The sequence below is a fragment of the Schistocerca americana genome, chromosome 4 (assembly GCF_021461395.2).
Source record: "Schistocerca americana isolate TAMUIC-IGC-003095 chromosome 4, iqSchAmer2.1, whole genome shotgun sequence".
NCBI lineage: Eukaryota > Metazoa > Arthropoda > Insecta > Orthoptera > Acrididae > Schistocerca > Schistocerca americana.
Genome location: NC_060122.1, coordinates 335,975,698 through 335,997,626, shown reverse-complemented (window position 1 = coordinate 335,997,626; position 21,929 = coordinate 335,975,698). Strand labels below are relative to the sequence as shown.

At 43.6% G+C, this 21,929-nt stretch overlaps 1 protein-coding gene across 2 annotated transcripts in view; it reads right to left on the bottom strand.

Annotated features, from left to right (window-relative positions):
• The window catches only part of LOC124612929 (zwei Ig domain protein zig-8-like), a 206,583-nt gene that overhangs the window by 104,961 nt on the left and 79,693 nt on the right, over window positions 1-21,929 (bottom strand). The gene's annotated exons all lie outside the window — the stretch shown is intronic.

The window sequence follows — 21,929 nt, the reverse complement described above, 5'->3', positions numbered from 1 at the left end:
CACTGCTTTCAATAAATTACTTCAGCCAACTACTGCCATGGTTCCTAATATAAGGCCACGACGCAGTATATGTCCCATCTTTGTCAAACTAGATCTGTAAGTGCGTAAATGCCTATACATATTGTAACGTCCTTTAAAAATGTGTAGGTGTTTGTTAATGAATATGAAATGCGTAAGGTTCGTGTTATGCCAATTTACTGTGTGATGTGTTGTTGAGCAAATGACAATCTGCAAAACCAGTACGTAATGCCCTTAATGAAATCAGTCTCTCTGAAATTTACCCACTCTTGTGAGCACCGAGTTCTATGGCCCTGTACAATTACTGACAAAATTCCTTGTGCAAATAAACAATGAAATAAATTTTCCTTACCTCTAGAGCTGCATCGTGGTATTCTGTTCTCTCGACAGTAGGCAAAGAAAATATTCAATCTTGGTGCGGCGAAGTGTAATGCCGGCCGTAATATAGCTTCATACAAATGATATCGATAGGTTGGCTGATAAATGAACAACCTTCCTAATGTTCAGTGAAATCTGGCTCAGAGCTGTACAATGCCGCCTGCATTGAAACTCTGACAAACGTTAATACTTTTCTGATTCTGGTACATTAATATTTTTCTGATTCTGATTGAAAAATTATTTCCTTTAGAAAAAATATTCATTGGATTTAAATAAACACGACGGGGAAGATGACGAGGTACTGATAAGAAGATATGGTAAGACCGAATGCTTCAGTTTGAAAATTGTGTTGAAAGTTAAGTTTCTCCTTCACAAAATCTGATATGAAACATCTTACATTAACATAAAAACAGTGATCTTCTCAACTGTTCTATAATTCTCACTTACTGACGTAATTAAAAACACTTGGATTGTTACATGAGAAAAAGTCTGACATCCTTTGACAAAATGGATTCCAAAATTTAACTTTCTGTATCAGGATTCAAAACACACGAAATATTACAAATAGGTTATAACTAATCAACCTATACATTAACTCCGATGGAAAATACCTTGTTCCTACATTCAAGGGTGAGTATTGTAAATCTGAGCGAAATCCACATGTCGCCATGCTGCATACTTAAAACTAAATATACAAAATCTCATTACCTTACAAATTTGTTCCAGTTGCTTTCCCTTTGAGTTACAGTATCAATTCATTACTCCTCTCTAATTGCCATGAAAAATGGTCAATATTTGTTAACGATCAGTATCACTTCAATTCTTGATAATCTTATGGTCTCACAAATTAATAATATTCACTTTACACTTTTACTGAAATAACTATGACCTAAAATTTACTAGCTCTGTGTGAGCACAAACAAAACCACTCATCACTTCACTTTATAAAAACTGTATCATGCTGCGTCCATAGACCAACGACTAAATACTCACAGCTAGCCACTAGCTTTAAGTCTTACATCCTACCTATAACAGAGTGCAACCGCAACTGCTACTACGCTCCTTGCGCTCCTACATACAATCGATTCTGCCACTCAGGCAATAACCTTGGTTCAGTGGTGTCAAAAATACAATCTCTTCTACATATGATAACCATTTCAAGTCACTTTTCATGAATTATATTACAAAACCAGGCTCCAAGTACAAGTGGACCCCTCACAATATGTATTACGATGTTTTTGTTATTCTTTACTTACACTCAAACCATTCCAGTACCCTTGAAAAAGTGATCTACGAATAATGGAACTACTTTTACTAATACTACTGTTGCTACTATCAGCATTATGGTAATAGGGTACTGATATCTATGTTCCAGCAAAACACACACCTTCTCTTCATGGGCTCTACGAGTACACTCCACCCATATCGTAAAAACTTTGATCCAGGTGGCAGGAATCAGCCGAATGGAATGGCCTGCCGTGTTTGCTAAAATGAACTCTGTTATCGTGTTTGATTCCATAGGGAATTTGTTGTAAGTAGTAAGCTGTACAGCAATCAGTTGCAAATGATGTTTATTGTATATCTAGCTTTCGGTCGCTGTGTGGCCATCTTCAATGCAGTAAATGTAAGTTAAATCATTAAAACCACTTGCATATGCATTTGTCAGACAGGAATAGTTCAGTTGGGATTGTGCGCATACACAAGTGGTTTTGATGATTTAACTTACGTTTACCACATTGAAGAAGGCCACACACGGAACGGCATCTACATATGCCATAAACATCATCAGTGACTGGTTGCTGTACCCTTTGCTTCTTGAGATGAGCTCGATTGACCGACACTAGAAATGAAGGAACGTTGAGGTTTAACTTCCCGTAGATATCGAGGTTATCTGAGACGGAGCAAATGTTCGGAATGTTTCAAGGACGGGAAAGGAAATCGGCCATGCCCTTTCAAAGGAATCATCGCGGCATTTGCCTGGAGAGATGTAAGGAAATCACGGAAAATCTAAATCTTTATAATGCTTTTTATTCCAGTCCTTGTTCACAATATCAATTCTTTTGACGATGACCGGTTTCAGTCAGTAATGACCATCCCCAGATCTTTTCTACACCATCTCCGAAAGTGATAAGACCGTAATGGCATCGTCAAAACATATACTCAGCGCATCACCAGCTGAGTATATTTACATGTTTTGACGATGCCATTACGGCCTTATCACTTTAGGACATGGTGTGGAAGAGATCTGAGGATGGTCATTACTGACTGAAACCGGTCATCGTCAAAATAATTGATATTGTGACCAAAGACTGGAATAAAAAAACATTTGACAGTATTGGATCACTATTCATATAATCGACTATGTCCGCAGCTGGTGAAACTAAATCTATATGGTCGGATGCGGATTTGAAGCGTCGTCCCCACTACTGCAAATGCAGAGTGCGCCACCTCACTCGGTCACACACAGAATAAGCACTTGGAGGGTCGCTGTCAAAGTGTGGGCTACCACTGGACAGCATCCTCTCGATCTCTTTGTGAACAACGTGAAGAGGAGGCATCAAACGTTTTAGAATGTGAGCAGTGGAGCAACCTGGTACCTAAGGTTACGAAGAAGATTTTGATTTCACTAATGTGCAGATAAGTCTGATTACGATCAGACTATTTTTATTTCGGTTAGCATTTTCTTAAAATCATAATGTGTCACAATTGTATTGTCACTTTATTAACCACAACGTGACACTGTAGTGACACGAGTATCGTAGGTAACTGCGGTGCTGAAACTGCTACTGCAGCTAGTGGTAGAGACTGTAAGCACTGAAGAGCAGTTTAATTAAATCTACTCGATCACAGACACTGACAGCGCAATCTGTCCTCTGTGAAACCTGTTCCTAAAAGCTCTTGAAACTTCTGGGCTGCTGTAACACTGAATGACCACTCGATAGTCGTTCACATCTCATGATGATTGGGACGGGCCTGCAAGGCATTCATGACAACTACCAGGGGGAAATTAATAGAACATCATTTGTCATCAATGTGACATCATTTATCACACGCATGACAAATCATACCTACTAATAAACATCATGGCACAGGTTAGCTTGTTAATCAAACTGTATTACTGGATTACATGCAGCACACATTAGATAATGTGGATAAGTACATGGCAAGTTTGAGGTGGCATCTGCTACTATGCGCTCTAGGTAATCCAGCATTATAATTTGAACCAACGTGTTGGTTTGCGGCATGATGCATGTTGACAGTCGTGTTTTGCCGTGAATCTGACTAATGACGTCACGATGCACACAAGATAGTCCGTCTCTGAGCAAGCAGGTTGTTTAATGAAGTGACAATAGAATTGTGACAAAGTACGATTTTCCAAAACTATTAACCGAAACATATTTGCACATCTGTGAAATCAAACTCTGCTGTGTAACCTTCGGTACCGGGTTCCTCCTCTTCATATCGTTCACAAAATGATCGAGAGGACGCCTCTCTATCCCAACCCACTCTTTGATAGCAACTCTCCAAGTGCCTACCCGGTCTGCGACCGAGCGAGGTGGTGCAGTGGTCAGCGCTCAGCACTCCCATTCGGGAGGACGGAGCTTCAAACTCTCTGCCATCCATATTTGGGTTTCCCATGATTTCCATATATCTCTCTATGGAATGCCCCAATGGTTCCTCTGAATGGAGACGGCCTATTTGCTTCCCCGTCCTTGAAACATTCCGAACTTTAGCTCTATCTCTAATGACCTCGATATCGACGGAAAGTTGAACCTCAACCTTCCTCCCTTTCTACTGTGTTACGAGGATTCCTGCGAAGATAGAGTGCAGGTCCCAACTTTGGTCAATTGAGCTCACCTCAAGTAATATATGGTATAGCAATCAGTTGCAAATTATATTTATTGCGTATCTGGATTTCGGTCGTTGGCAGACATGTCTGACATGAATGGTACTATTGGGACTGTGTGCACTACAAGTGGTTTTAATGTTTTAACTTACGTTTCCTGCACTGAAGATGGCCATTCAGTGACCGAAATCTACATACGCTACAAACATCGTCCTCGACTGATTGCTGTACCCCTTAATACACGCAATGAATACAGTTGCTAGGCACAACTGTTTCCCTATGGAACGAAACCTGGTACTGCAGCTCATGTTAGCAGATACGCCACGTCATTCCAGTCGCTTGATTTCTGCTTCCTGGACCAAAGTACCAATATTTCCCGAGATGGCCAAGGGTGTCAAGGACGCAGCAGGAGTTTTCTAAAGGAGGTGGAGGGGGGGGGGGGGGGGTTGGTTCCGATTTGTTAAAGAGGATCTTTATTTATTCAGAAAACACATTTTTTTAAAATTTTGTGTACATAATTTGATTTCGAGAAAGCTCCATGTGGATAATGTTTCATCTATAAATTTAAGCAAGAAAAGCTTTACTTAAAACTGTATAACAGAGAAATACGCAAATGCACAATTAACTATTTGTTTATTCGGTAATATGATAGCTTGACTCTATTACCAAACGAATTAGCGCTCTAATATGCCTCTTTACTAAAAAAGGAAAAAGCACAGCTCAGTCATCTAATTTAATGTTCACTGTCACACAGCAAACGAATCTTATCGTTGGGGTGAATAATTCGTAAGATTAACCGGCTTCAAATCTCTTTTGACAATAGATATTTTTCTCCTACAACAACCTTGTATTTGAATTTATGACTTATCTGAAACCAGAATGTCAAAACAAACAACTCAGTCATCTAACTTACCACATTGTTATTTTATTGTGCTACCAATTTCGGTGACATATTACGCCATCTTGAGGCCCCTTGACTGACGTGCTGGAACATTCCCACCTCTTGTCCAGTCAAAACAGGAGCCAACACTCAAAGACTGGTATACGTAGATTACTGAGACAGCGATCACGTCAAACATCTCCCACCATCTGTTGAACAAACGTGGGAATCTTCATAAACGTCGGTCTGGAAGCCTGAAGATGGCGTAATATATCGCCGAAACTGGTAACCCAATAAAATAACAATTTGGAAATTTAGACGGTTGAAAGGCGTTTTATTTGACAATCTTTATTGAATAGCCGAGGTACCGCAACCATCTGTGAAAAGATGGACATACAGGTACCTGTAACCAAGTCAGAATTGTTTGAGAACATCACACTATCCCCGGCCGGCCGCGGTGGCCGAGCGGTCCTAGGCGCTTCAGTCCGGAACCGCGCTGCTGCTACGGTCGCAGGTTTGCCTCAGGCGTGCATGTGTGTGATATCCTTAGGTTAGTTAGGTTTAAGTAGTTCTAAGTTCTAGGGGACTGATGAACTCAGATGATAAGTCCCATAGTGCTCAGAGCCATTTGAACCATTTGAGCCTTCATAACGTGGCAAATAGTTTCGAACATGGCTGATTCTGGAACGTAACCCAAATACTTATATCTTGCAGCCAAGAATTTGGACATATATCATTTGGCTAGTTAGAGAACGTTTTTTCCGCCTTCTGTAAACTGTGACATGCGCACTTAATGTGATTTGAAATGATGCTTCTCAAATGCAACCATCGCCGTCTGGGTGATATTTTTGTTGATAATAGCGATTTCTGGGGGACACAGGCAAACCCAACTATATTTTTATGCTTATCATTGATGAAATGTTATTTGCAATTAATTGGTCATATTGGCGAAGTATTAGTCACTCATTCGGGCCTGGGCGTGCGTACGATTCGAGTCTCTGAGCTGCCTTTCGAGGTACCAGAATCCTTGGTCACTGAATCGCTCCAGCCATATGGCAGAGATATCAGTCATACGGCCGAACGTTGGGCAAGTTTTAGCACGTATCCAGTGCTCAATGGTGTCCGACAGGTGCGCATTGCGCTTAAGAAACATGTGCCATCGTACATCAACATCGGCGGCTGTCGAGCTATTGTCATCTATGATGGACAGCCCCGGACATGCTCTGGGTGTGGTGGTGAAGGACATCTTCGATCTGCGTGTATGCAGAGGAGACTCGTGCAACTCCCCAGCGGAGACCTCCAGACTCCGACTACACCAACGTCACTGCCGATGACTTACGTGGCGGTGCTTCGCGGGGAGGTGACGCCGAGGTCGGAGCGCACTATCGAACCGACGCCGCAGTTGATTGAGGCGCCTTCGGACCCCACTGAAGAAGGAACGGCTCCCACCAACCCTCAGTGCCAGACATTACAGTTGGTGCAGAAAGAGGATGAGAGCATCACAACAGGCATGGAAGCTGAAGTGGAACGTCCCCAGGGCGTTGTAGCGGCGGCGAGAGCGCAGGTGATGCAAGATTCGCCAACACCAAAGGCCGAGGTTAGGGCCCGCAAACAACGCTCGCCAAAGCGCCGCAAGAAGCGCCGACTAAACTCTGCGGAGACGCTCCCTTGTCTTCTTGGAAGCCCAGATGAGTCTAACACTATGGAACTGTCTGACTTGGAACCACAAGCTTCGGATGTCGCAGACCATATGAATTCGGACAGTGAAAAGATGTCATGTCGCTCGGAAGACGCATCCGCTCAGGGGCCTGCTACCCCTTCTGCGGTGGAGTCTAATGCTGCGAAAGAACAACAGATGTCACACATCAATGCCGCACAGGAAAATTTGGAGCACCCCAATAATATCAGCTGGTATGAACAGGACGACGAAATCACCGATGCGGACCATTCTACTGGTGGGGACTCGCATCCGTCCGCATCTCAAGAAACCTAATGCCGCAGGGACACGTCCGTCGGGCGACCCTCTGCGGATGTGCAAAGGGACTATCGATACGGTGACACTTTGTCATTTTAACATCATGTGGAGATGACAGCTACTCGACCCCAGGCATACAGAATAGGGACAGTGAATGTAAATACCATTAGATCGCCCGTGAAACAGCAGTTGTTTAGGGACATGATATACGCGTCGGATGTGGATATACTTATGGTGCAGGAAATTCACATTCCTGAGTTCCAGGAAGTCCATGGATACATCTCCTACACCTCGCCGCACTCGAACAACGACAGTGGAACGGCGATATTGGTACGGGACGGGATTCCGGTTCACGACCTGGCTTATCTACCTTCGGCACGAGGACTGGCGATAACTGTTAATGGAATTCGCATTCTCAATGTTTATGCCCCTTCCGGCACAGACAACAGACGGGCGCGTGCTAGATATTATTCGGAAGAGATTGTGCCCTTATTTACCGGCAGATTCGATCATTTCATTATAGGTGGTGACTTCAATTGTGTTTTAGCGCAAAAAGACCAGACTCCACATTACAATACCTGTCGTGAATTGCATGTGCTATGCCGGGATCTGGAGTTAAGCGACACCTGGGACATGATTCATAGGAACCGTGAGGGATATACTTTTTATACCAGTCACTCGCCGAGCAGACTCGATCGAATATATGTTTCGGTTGGCCTACAGGATAAGGTGGTCGACGCGGAACGATGGCCTGCGGCATTTACTGATCATCTGGCTTACATTTCTACCATATCACTCCCTAGGCAAAGTGTGTGGAGAAGCCGCGGGACATGGAAGCTCAATTCGTCACTTTTGGCGGACCCCGAATGTCGTCAGAGAGTCGAGGAGGTATGGGTCACATGTCAACGCCGTCTACCAACATATACCTCCGTGCTTCAATGGTGGCTCGAGTGTACTAAGCCGGCAACAAGAAGAGCTCTCATACAGTATGGTCGGGATAAGACGAGATGGCAACGAGACACTCTTGATTATTATTACACCATGCTTCGTGAGCTGTCCTTCCAGGTGCCGTCTGCAGAACATCATGCGGAAGTTCATCGTGTCAAGGCACAAATCCTATCGATCACGCGACGACGACTGGGTGGCATCCCAATACGGGCAAGATGTCTCGACACCATCACTGGGGAACGTACCTCGATGCACCATGTATCGCGGGAACATAAACGTTCCCGCCGGGCATTGGTAACAGTGCTCCACGGTTTAGATGGCCGTCAACTGACAACACAACAGGACATTGCAAACGAATTTTTAGAGCATTTCCGCCTCCTCTATGCCGGTACACCGACGGACCGTCTGGTGGGGGAAGAGATACTGCAACATCTGCAAACGACACTGACAGAGACGGATAAGGCAGCGCTTATGGAGTCACTCACAGAAGACGATATAAAGGTGGCACTCAAAAAAGGAGCGGCCCATAAATCACCAGGACCAGATGGGATTACGCTAGAGTTTTATCGAGAATTCGTGGACATGATGATGCCAGAGTTGGTGTCGATGTACAATGAGGCGATGCGTCCGGACATGCACCTACCGTCGGATTCTGTGACGGGCTTTCTTCTTCCCATCCCGAAGATGGCGGGGAGTCGTGGTGTTAATCAATATCGGCCTCTCACTATGCTAAACACCGACTATAAAATCTTTGCACGACTACTAGCGTCTCGTCTCAAGCTGGCGATTTCCAGGACAATATCCCCTGATCAGGCTTGCCTAGGGGTGCGAAGCAACATCTCCTCGGCGTTAAGTGAATACCGTGACGTTATCGCCCTTGCGGAAACGTGTAAAATGCGAGCAGCGATGATATCTGTGGACTTCGATCGTGCGTTCGACAGGATAAACCATGACTTCTTGGTGTCAGTCATGAGCCGAATGGCGATTCCTCCGGTTTTCATCTCCATCGTTATGAGGCTAATACGAGGGGCTACATCGAAGGTGATTGTAAACGGTCGGGAAGCGGGCTCGATTCCTATTAACAGCTCAGTCCGACAAGGGTGCCCACTCTCCATGATGCTGTTTGCGATAGCGCTTGAGCCGCTGATGTGTGTTATGAGGCGCTCACTTACTGGGATAGCGCTTAATGAGAACTCTTTCATTTGTCGCGCATATGCGGACGACCTGATCCTTCTTGTCAGATCAGGACATGAAGTTCGTCAGGCTGTTGAACATCTAGACTCTTACGGGACGGCGGCAGGCAGTGTCGTTAACATGACGAAATCCAAAATTATGCGCATTGGACGGGGTCTGGTAGACGTACCGGGACCGTTCCAGACGGTGGAATCGCTGAGATGTCTGGGGATTACATTTAATCGTTCACTACGGCGATCAGCGGCGGCGAGTTCTCGGCGGCTTCTGCAGAATGTTCGTCTGACGATACGCAACAACTCACTGAGAGCCTTTGACATGATCCGACGTGTGGCATACACCAACGTTCACATAGCGTCACGACTGCCCCATTTAGCGCAGATCCTACCAATACCGAAGGGTATCGCCGACCGCCTCATGGCTGCCTTTGGTTACAATGTTAGTACTGGGATGTTATTTAAGATCAAATATGATACGTTAACGCTACAGTTCCGGAACGGTGGCCTCAACCTCACAAACGTGCGAAACAAAGCTCTGGCGCTTTACATGCGAGCGATGATACGAAATTGGCAACAAAGAAAGCATACCATAACGTCAGCTCTGATAGAAGCACTTGTTCCGCCTTCGTACGAACCCCCTATTGCGGTGGGCAATATTTCGCCTTCTCTTGCACACATTGCTTCATTTCTTGTTGATTACAGTTATGTTCGTCTGAAAGTACCTTCGACGAGAATACCCACGACTCGGGAGATCTATAGATGCTTGATGGATCACCATGGCCGCAACATAATGGAATTCAAATACCCGTCGAGAACGTGGAACCACATTTGGTGTGCAGTGCATACTCCATTACTGTCAACAGCAGCGAGATCGATGTGGTATATTCTTATAAACCGTAAACTTGTGACCAGGAGTCGATTACATACAATTCATATGGTCGATTCTCCTCTTTGCACCAACTGTGGACTGTTAGCCACGGAAGAACATGGTTTAGTGTGTGGCGCAGCGAGGGACGTCTGGATGCTGACGCGTCGAATATTGGCCTTCCTTCGGCGCACTAACTACACAGAAATCACATCGGATGTACTTTTTCTACCGGACAAGACCTTTTTTCCGAAACAACAGACGTATGCGGTCAATTGGATCGCTGGACATGCGACGAAATATTTGTATTCGTACGATATTAAGTCCGTGATGGATTATTGGATGTATTTACAAGAACAACACGAGCTCATACGGAGTCATACGAAATACAGGACTTACTTTTCCAATTTTTTAGGAAGTGTTTTTCACAATCCACCCGACAGCTGGGGTGTCCCAGAACTGGGAAGACACCTGCAGCAGAACGACTACAGACAGTACTGCGCGGTTCGATTATATTGGCCTATAGCACACTGAGAAGAAAACTGGCCCCAACCTGTTGGCGCCAGTTATGACTGCATTATGTTAACGTGAAAAAAAAAGACACCCACACACACAACGATGGTAAACACCGAAACCGCCTCAGATAATGGTGCTTCGAATGGTCGACGCAGGAGAAATAAATACCGCCCACACTGGCAGAAATGGTCAAGATTATATGGCTTTCTGCCAGGTTTATGATGCGACACCGCGTGCTGCAGGGATTGTGATGCAGATGATAACTTCATTTTCACTCCCGCGCGTGACTAGGATTGTCATTTACTTTATTCCTGTTACAAAAACAAAAAAAAAAAAAAAAAAAAGAGGGCGGCCTTTGCGTTGATTTTATGGTTTCCAAATTGTTTTTGCTGTCTCGATACTTTTCTTATCCCTAGGACAGCACAATTGTACGAATAAAAAAAAAAAAAAAGGGGTAGCGTCTTTGATTCACAATTAAAACGTCTTCGGTCCCGGGTTCGATCCCCGCCACTGCCCAAATTTTGATAAATAATCAGCATTGGCGGCCGAAGACTTCCGGCATAAGAAGTCAGCCTCATTCTGCCAACGGCCTTGTCAAAGAGGGCGGAGGAGCAGATAGAGGTTCAGGGCACTCTCTTGTCCTAGGGGTGAGAAATTGCCCCTAAAGGCGGAAGAATCAGCAATGATCAACGACATGAGGATGCAGAAGGCAATGGAAACCACTGCATTAAAGACACGTAACGTGTATCCACAGGACATGTGGCCTGTAATTGAAGAAGTGTCATAATGATCTCTCCATTGGCAAAAGATTCCGGAATAGTCCCCCATTCGGATCTCCGGGAGGGGACTGCCAAGGGGGAGGTTACCATGAGAAAATGATTGAATAATCAACGAAAGGATAACGTTCTACGAGTCGGGGCGTGGAATGTCAGAAGCTTGAACGTGGTAGGGAAACTAGAAAATCTGGAAAGGGAAATGCAAAGGCTCAATCTAGATATAGTAGGAGTCAGTGAAGTGAAGTGGAAGGAAGACAAGGATTTATGGTCAGATGAGTATCGGGTAATATCAACAGCTGCAGAAAATGGTATAACAGGTGTAGGATTCGTTATGAATAGGAAGGTAGGGCAGAGGGTGTGTTACTGTGAACAGTTCAGTGACCGGGTATTTCAGGTATACATGTCGACGTCGCAAGCTGAAGATGAACAGATAGAGAAAGTGTATGAGGATATTGAAAGGGTAATGCAGTATGTAAAGGGGGACGAAAATCTAATAGTCATGGGCGACTGGCTCTTGGCTCTGAGCACTATGGGACTCAACTGTTGAGGTCATTAGTCCCCTAGAACTTAGAACTACTTAAACTTAACTAACCTAAGGACATCACACAACACCCAGCCATCACGAGGCACACAAAATCCCTGACCCCGCCGGGAATCGAACCCGGGAACCCGGGGTCGGGAAGCGAGAACGCTACCGCACGACTACGAGCTGCGGGCGGAAAAGCATCATCCACACAATTCCGAAGACGGCAAGAGCTGACAAGTGCGAGAATTAGCTTAACAGCTCATGCATCGAAGCTGCTTACAAGAATAATATACAGAAGAATGTAAAAGAAAATTGAGAATGCGCTAGGTGACGATCAGTTTGGCTTTAGGAAAAGTAAAGGGACGAGAGAGGCAATTCTGACGTTACGGCTAATAATGGAAGCAAGGCTAAACAAAAATTAAGACACTTTCATAGGATTTGTCGACCTTTGAAAAAGCGTTCGACAATATAAAATGGTGCAAGCTATTCGAGATCCTGAAAAAAGTAGGGGTAAGCTATAGGGAGAGACGGGTCATATACAATATGTACAACAACCAAGAGGGAATAATAAGAGTGGACGATCAAGAACGAAGTGCTCGTGTTAAGAAGGGTGTATGACAAGGCTGTAGCCTTTCGACCCTACTCTTCAATCTATACATCGAGGAAGCAATGATGGAAATAAAAGAAAGGTTCAGGAGTGGAATTAAAATACAAGGTGAAAGATTATAAATGATACGATTCGCTGACGACATTGCTATCCTGAGTGAAAGTGAAGAAGAATTAAATGATCTGCTGAACGGAACGAACAGTCTAATGAGTACACAGTATGGTTTGAGAGTAATTCGGAGAAAGACGAAGGTAATGAGAAGTAGTAGAAATGAGAACAGCGAGAAACTTAACATCAGGATTGATGGTCACGAAGTCAATGAAGTTAAGGATTTCTGCTACCTAGGCAGTAAAATAACCAATGACGGACGGGGCAAGGAGGACATCAAAAGCAGACTCGCTATGGCAATAAAGGCATTTCCGGCCAAGAGAAGTCTACTAATATCAAATACCGGCCATAATTTGAGGAAGAAATTTCTGAGGATGTACGTCTGGAGTACAGCATTGTATGGTAGTGAAACATGGACTGTGGGAAAACCGGAACAGAAGAGAATCGAAACATCTGAGATGTGGTGCTATAGACGAATGATGTAAATTAGGTGGACTGATAAGTTAAGGAATGAGGAGGTTCTACGCAGAATCGGAGAGGAAAGGAAAATGTGGAAAACACTGATAAGGAGAAGGGACAGGATGATAGGACATCTGCTAAGACATGAGGGAATGACTTCCATGGTACTAAAGGGAGCTGTAGAGGGCAAAAACTGTAGAGGAAGAGAGAGATTGGAATACGTCAAGCAAGTAATTGAGGACGTAGGTTGCAAATGCTACTCTGAGATGAAGAGGATAGCACAGGGAAGGAATTCGTGGCGGGCCGCATCAAACCAGTCAGTAGACTGATGACCAAAAAAAAAAAAATTCAACTGCAAGTAAGAACCAAACTCATCAACAAAACAACGAATGAGGTTAAGGTCGGTCACCAATGTTTTGTCTAAAGCAGGGATGGGCTATAGCGGACAGTGCTATCGACATATTGATAGTCTAATCTATCGATGGCGATGTTTGCTAAAAGTAGTGGCAACTGGGCCATGTGTAATTTCATTTAGGTGATGTGGGGTGTTGGGTGGGTGGGTGGGTGGGGCGATAAACCCCCTGGACCCCCCGTGAGTGTGCTCGTAGAGCCCATCAACAAAAGCAGAAGGTCAGTGTTTTGCTGGACCATAGATAACGGTTCCCTATCCCGATACTGCTAGCAATAGTCGTATTAGCAGTAATAGTAGTAGTTCTGTTGAACCGTAGCTCACTTTTACAGGGATACTGGATATGGCTTAAAACTGTAATTTAAGTGCAGCATAACTAACGTAACAAACGTACAGACATTTACACGATCACAGGTCTAGTTTGAGAAAGATGGGACCTATAGTCGGTCGTGGCCCTACATTAGGAACCATGCCGGTAGTTGCCTCAAGTAATTTATCGATGGCTGGTTGAAGACTGTAACCTACACCCTCTCACAAACGATACTAGTTTCTTACAAACAAGGCCACTTTATTCGGTTTGTCCCCAGTCTACAATACTACTTTACAAAGAAGTACTTTAATAAGGTAAATGGCTATCGATATGCTGTTCATTTATTTCTCAGTCCCGGTCACTACACACTCTACACACTCCATACACACATTGTTTGACACTGTTACACTACATACACATCAGGCAATGTCAGGCAATGTCAGGACCGCAGCGACGATGTCTGGTTTTGCATTTTGCTCACCGCCGTTCTGGGTTAATAGCCTGAAAAACTGATTCAACGTGCCTCTATAACAAGTGAGCTTACAAAAATGGATAAGGCGTGAGAATAATACATTGCATAGCTTTTGAAATAAATTTTTTCGGAAAAGAAAAAAGGGAAAAAGTGTAAAAGCATTATGAGAAATGATAGCTTTTATATTTCACTATTGTTATACACGGTGGCACAAAAGTCACTGGACACTGGGCTCTGATTAAAAATAAAAGAGATTGAATTTAAGCTTCATTATAAATACAAGAAATAGTTACAATTATTTTTTATGTTCAAACTGTTTTCCGTCTTCAGTAATATATCTTCGAAGTCTTTTTAGGATAAATTTACATACTCCATGGCATAGTGTGATGTCACTGTTGAAAGCAAGAAATGCGTCGTGTATGAAGTGCTTCGCAAAGGTCAGCTGTGGTATGAGGCTTTTAAGTCCTCGGCGACGCCTCTATAAGAAAAAAATCCACAGTCATGACATCTGGTGAACGCGGAGGCGGATATGCCCTCCGACCAGTCACTTTTCTTACGGAAGTTTCGTTTAAATAGTCGCGGGTAGCAGTGGCATAATGCGGTGGAGCTCCATCGTGTTGAAAATAAATTTCTTGAACGTTTTCAGCACACATATTAAGGGAAGTTATAACGGAATTTCTTTTTTTCACATTTTCGGACTTTTATCTCATTATAAAATTTGCAATTTTACGAACACAACGATTGTAAACTCACATAGGAAGTATTTTATTTTATTTTTTAAAACATAATCTACACCAGTTGAAAATGTTAAAATTTTTACATGCATTACTTCAAGATCTTATAAGATCGGTAATTTTTATATAGAAAGCTGACGATTGCAGTGTTATAAAGGTCATTTCCAGAAGAGGATGGGCACCAGGTTAACTTTCTGATGGTAAAACCATAAGAGGCAGGCTGAAAGACAAAATGATTCTCGAACTACAGCAGTATTATGGGATGGCCATTAGAAACAATACTGAGGATTTGTTGAAAATGAAGCAGGCAGTATGGGCTACCTTCTTCCACAGACTGCCAACTGATGAAAAACCAGTATACGACCTTTGCCCTCCTGGACTTGATTCATGGTGCAATTACTGCAGCGCCCAGTACTCAAAAAGTTCATACAGTCATAAACATTCCATCCAAGCAACAGTCATGGATAGCATAAAACCTACTTACAGAGACATGGCAAATCCTGAATTACTGAAGATGTGTCTGCATGGTCAGACTCAAAATCCCAACGAGTCGTTCAGTAATCTTATATGCACACGCTTACCAAAAAATGTTTTTGTTGGAATGAAGACACTAAAGTGGGGGGTCAGTGATGCTGCTATTGCTTTTAACGTTCAACATTGGTAGGGTGAAAGTGCTACAGCATATGGGAATTAATCCTGGAGCAAACTGCATCAGAGAACTTGAACGTATGGACAAGCTACGCATTCATAAAGCAGAGTATGCAGCACAGTTGGCCACTAAGGAGTCCAGAAAGAAGGAAAGAAAAAGGAACTTGGAAAAAGATCAAGCGGATGATAAACAGTATGCTGCAGGGTGCTTCTGAGAGACTAGAAATAAAAGAATTAAGCATATATTGAGTTACAGTCTTTTGAAACTTTAGAAGCTGTTTCTGAAAATTTACATTTCTGTTGCATTTTCCCCTAAATCTCAGAAGCCACTTCGAGTAGAGTATTCAAATTTTCAGGGAGTAATAAAATACATATCCTGAGTCTACTGAGCTAAAAGAAGAACATAATGTTATGCTTAATTAAAATTTTTAGCATAACGTACAAAAAAGTACACACAATTTTAACCGTTTAATTAAAAATATTAATTTCCGAAAGCAGTGGCAAAAATGCAATTATTGTAGTCCAGAATATACAGATTAATGCCCTGTAAAAGTTTCATCTCAATGGCTGCAGTGGTTTTTGAAATACAGGGAAGCCAAGTCTCTAAATTTAGTATTCTCGGGATAAGGCGTTCCAACTCCCGGGTAAGTTTCGTTTAAATAATCGCGGACGTCATTGGCATAATGTGGTGGGGCACCACTGTGTTGGAAATAAATTTCCTGAACGTTTTCAGCACACGTATCAAGTCCTGATACGACGTAATTTTGAAGTATATGCAAATAGGTATTTCCTGTCACTTGTCCCTCGAAAAAAATGTAGTCCAAGTATACTAGATGATATTGCCCCCCAAACACTCACATCAGGTTGATTTAGTGGTGTTTCCCACCAAAGATTTTGACTGACGGTATAACAGTATGTGCAGTTACGTCTGTTAACTTATCCGCTTAACGTAAAATCGTCATAACTCATAGTTTTATTGAATAGTTAGGATCATGTTTCTGTTGGTGAAGCATCAATTCCCAAAACTGAGGACGTGGATCTAGATCATCTCCAAGTAACCCACGTCGGAAAGGTGGAATGTAAACTTCAAACTTCTGCTTGTGTAACATTCTTTGCACCGACCTTCGTGATTAATCCAGCTCAACTGAAGTCGTCCGGTTGATTTTCGCGGATTTTGGTTCACAGCTAAGCATAATCGCAATTCATTTTCCACAGCTGTGACTGTTGTTGGGTGGCCAGATCTCGGTGCATCCATAACAAATCCATATCTGTCTCGTATCTCGTACACTATTTATCTAGACGGTGATTTGATCTAAAGTGTCCTTCCCATTGATTAACAACTGCAGTAGCACCACTTTCTTTTCTTCTTTCGTTACTATCGTAACAATTCGGACAACTAAAGCTGTAAGCACGTCTCACAAACTACACCTTCAGCCATTCCCTAATTTGATTATTGTTTGTTATGTTTGTCATTACATTGTGTACCAACTTGAAAAGGCGTAATTGTCACCATTTTGCAAGGACAACTTAACGAGTGGAATTTTTCTGTTCTACAGTGTCTTGCTGTTACGTTTGTTTTCTTTCAACCAACTGTCCAGTGACTTTTGTGCCACATTTTTTACCAAACTCCTCCTCTGTGTTATCTAAATAAGTCTCACATATGTAGAATGTATTGCTGAGAAGGTACTTTTTAACCCACTTTTTAAGTAAGTTTGAGTAATTAACTCTTCAGGCTTTCCCGGCGATCTAATGACATCTTGGGTTGTCGGGTGTTCTGCCAGGTATCAGCGTCGTACTTGCACGATATTTCGGTCACGTAGCTCGTAACCTTCATCAGGTGCGACCTGAGACTGCTCCTCGAGTGGCTTATTTATTGCAAAATTTTATTTCTTGGTAGAAAATGCTGTTTTCAGTTTTGCTAAATCAAATTGTCTTCGACGAGAACCGTCGGAGACTACTATGATATCAGCTCGAAACTTACTGACCTACCTCTAAGTTGAATACTAGGAACTGTAAGCCCAATGCGCGTGGAATTACTGTCTTCTTTGACGATCATCAGACATCAGAGAAACCCAGCGCTTTTCCATGGAGAGAACCCGTCGTCACTGACCCTGGTTCCATCCCAAGTGTTCCCTTGTCCACCTTCTTCGCTCACAACGGTGCTGGGGAGTTACTACTGTTCGTGATAGGCCAGCAGAAGCCAATCTGATCGTATGGAGGAGGTTGCGGACAACCTGTGTTGACTCAGGCGTCCTACGTTCGTCCCGAAAGGCTGCGAGCAATTCCGTAGCTTCGTCCTCGCAGTACCAAGAGCTATAATTTGTAGGCAGTGGTCACTAGCTGGCCCCTTTCATGGTGGGCGACTAGTACGGAAGAGTGTCTTGTGTCCCACGCTAGCGGTTGAATACTTGAATGACATCGCCATAGTGTTCGCCAATTCGGCGAGCAACTTCCCAGCCTAAGTTCGGAGTGACGCTTTGAGGCATGTTGACAGATTGAACAGTGTACACCGACTTACTGTCACGTTCACTGCTGGAGAGACAGCGCCCTCTATTTAATTACGCTGATAACGCAGTTACACAGGAGGCTACACACTGAATGCCAGAACCACCCGGACACTTATTGGTAACAAGATTTGGTACCTAGGACACCCTTAACTGACAGGAATAATAATTAATTTACAGACATCCACTTCAGTTGTACTAATACTTATTTGAACCATGACCGATTTGGAACGCCAACCACCACTGTGTTACTCATACCGCAACACCACCTTCACCGTACTTCAACGTCGACGTTACACGTGATGAAGGGTAACTTCCTCCAGGAATTCGCGAAATCTAAAGTCTTTCAATGGATTCCCACTGGGTGTAATCACCCCTTTCTAATCATCCGCTCTCCAGGAGAGTCGCTCTTTACAGCATCTCCTGCGTAGCTTAACACTCACTACAGAAATGTGTGGCTTACGAGGAAGTCTTTTTTCGGCCCACCACAGTCCTTTCATGTCCCAACGTAAAGCTATTCTTCTAGACGACTGCTGATAATAAGGGGTGATCAAAAAGTCTCTCCGCAGTGCCGTATGATTGTTAGCCGTGCGTGCCGTATGATTGTTCGCCTGCCTGGGTTACTTCCCTTCAAGTGGACTCTCACAACATTCAACTGTTTCGTGTATCCCAGCCAGCGTCAGCAGTATCGTTGGCGTGTGTCGTCACGTGTTGGCGTGAACGTTTAAGTTTAGTTCCTTTGTTCGTCTGTTTCTTTTTTGTCAATGTTAAAATGCTAACCATTGAATAACGTGTGTTTTTAGTTGAACAAGTGTTCAAAGCTGGCGGTAAATATACAGTTTCAGTTCGGTAAACATTTAATTCAGTTTTCCCGTAGACAACACTCCCACATCGCGATACTGTGCAAGATATGATTAACAAATTTCGAAGTACGGGTTTAGTGACAGATGCACCGAGAAGTGGTCGTCCTAGCGTTTTGTCTGAGGATAAACTACTCGGTATTTCCGATAAAATATCCACGAGTCCAAACAAGTCCTTAAGAAAACTGGCGAGGAAATCGATGTTAGTGTCGGAACGGCCCACACAGCTATAACGAAAGAATTAGAACTTTTCCTGTACAAAGTGACAGTCGTGCAAGAACTGAAAAATACTGATCGTGGCAAGAGACTGCATTATTGTCAATGGTTCAAAAATTTCGTTCAACAGAATGGAAGGGATATTCTTAATGAAACGTTTTTCATTTATGAGGCATGGTTTCATGTATCCGGGTACATGAACTCGCAAAATTCTCGTATGTGGAGTACTGCAAATCCAGTGTGTATTCAGAATGAGATTTTCACTCTGCAGCGGAGTGTGCGCTGATGTGAAACTTCCTGGCAGATTAAAACTGTGTGCCCGACCGAGACTCGAACTCGGAACCTTTGCCTTTCGCGGGCAAGTGCTATACCAACTGAGCTACCGAAGCACGACTCCCGCCCGGTACTCACAGCTTTACTTCTGCCAGTATCTCGTCTCCTACCTTCCAAACTTTACAGAAGCTCTCCTGCGAACCTTGCAGAACTAGCACTCCTGAAAGAAAGGATATAGCGGAGACATGGCTTAGCCACAGCCTGGGCGATGTTTCCAGAATGAGATTTTCACTCTGCAGCGGAGTGTGCGCTGATGTGAAACTTCCTGGCAGATTAAAACTGTGTGCCCGACCGAGACACGAACACGGGACCTTTGCTTTCGCGGGCACTTGCCAGGAAGTTTCCATTGTGTATTCATGAGAAACCACTTCATTCTTTGAAAATAGGAGTTTGGATTGCAATTTCTAGACGTCGGATTGTGGGTCCCATATTTTTCAACGAAACAATAAACGCACAACGATACTACAGTGATATTTTGTACCCGTTCATAGGAGAACTTGCGTTAAGGGAAATACTGAACTTAGTTCCAACAAGATGATGCAACAGCGCCTACAGCTCGCGTTTCAATGTCACTGCTTGCTGATGTACTTGGTGATCGCAAAATTTCACGGGGACTTTGGCCGCTACAATTCCCTGACCTAACACCACCTGACTTTTTCTTCTGGGGTGCAGCGAAAGCAACTGTCTGTAAAAACCGTCCAAAATCCATCGATGAATTCAAAACTGCAGTATCCACTTTCACTGCATCTGTTCCAGAAGAAATCTTACAGCTTGTGTTTGGAAACATGATTAGAGTAATTGAATTGTGTGTTCTACAACAGGGGGGACACTTTTAGCATTTAATGTGAAAATTTGTAAGTAAAAATGAATATTCAATAAATTAATAACTTGTATTTCACTGAGTTTCATTTCGGTATATTCACTGCGGCATACGGCACGCGCGGCTTAACAATCGTATGGCACTGCGGAGAGACTTTTTGAACAACCCGTACTTTGGAACACTCGAGTGATTCCTTTCGCCGTAAGTAATAGGTACCAAATGACTTACGGAGCACAGGAAACGCGTAACTGTGAGCATCTGTCTTGTGTAGCTCTCATGGGGAAGTCGGTAGAGCCTTAGTTCGTTTTATCAAGGATCCCGGGTTCGAGCCCTTGTCATAACAATGTGCCGTAATACGTGTGAAACTATTACGAGGATCTCTCCAAAATAAATGCACACTATATTTTTTAAATCCATATTTTATTCTACATGTTTGAAAGTTTTACAGTCTGTAGATACATCATTTAGGAACAATATTTTCATTTCTCCACATAATTTCCATCCCTCTTAACTGCCTTACGCCATCTTGGAACCAGCCCCTGTATACCCGCCCGGTAAAATTCTGGATCAACCTGTTGGAGCCGCTGTTTGGCAGCGTGCACAAGGGACTCATCGTCATCCAACCTTGTTCCACGATTGGAGTCTTTCACTTTCCTAAACAGATGATAATCACATGAAGCCAGGTCAGGACTGTAAGGCGGGTGTTTCAGTGTTGTCCATCCGGGTTTTGTGATCGCTTCCATGGAATTTTTGACTGACATGTGGACGTGCATTGTCGTGCAACAACAAAACATCCTGCTTTTGCCGATGTGGTGGAACGCGACTCAGTCGAGCTTGAAGTTTCTTCAGTGTCGTCACATATGCATCAGAATTTATGGTGGATCCACTTGGCATGATGTCCACAAGCAAGAGTCCTTCGGAATCGAAAAACACCGTAGCTATAACTTTTCGAGCATAAAGCGTGGCTTTAAATTTTTTTCTTGGATGAATTTGCATGATGCCACTACATTGATTGCCTCTTCGTCTCTGGTGAAAAATGATGGAGCTATGTTTCATCACCTGTCACAGTTCTTCCAAGAATTTCATCCCCACCACTCTCGTACTGTTCCAAAAGATCGTTGCATACCGTTTTTCTTGTTTCTTTGTGAGCCACTGTGAACATCCTGGGAACCCACCTGGCACAAACCTTTTTCAACTCCAACACTTTCAGTGTTCTGCAAATACTTCCTTCCCCTGTCCCAACGTGACGTGACAATTCGTTCACTGTGATGCGTTTGTCAGCAGTCACCAATTCGTTAACTCTTTGCATATTGTCTGGAGTGTGTGCAGTACGAGGCCTGCTGCTGCGAGGACAATCCTCAATATTGCCGTGCCCGCTATCATCACGTAACCTAATTTCCCACCGACTAACTGCACTGCGATCGACAGCAGCACCTCCATACACCTTTTCAACCTCTTCTGGATTTTTCCCACAGTCTCGTTTTCACAGCACAGGAACTCTATGACAACACGTTCCTTCTGACGAAAGTC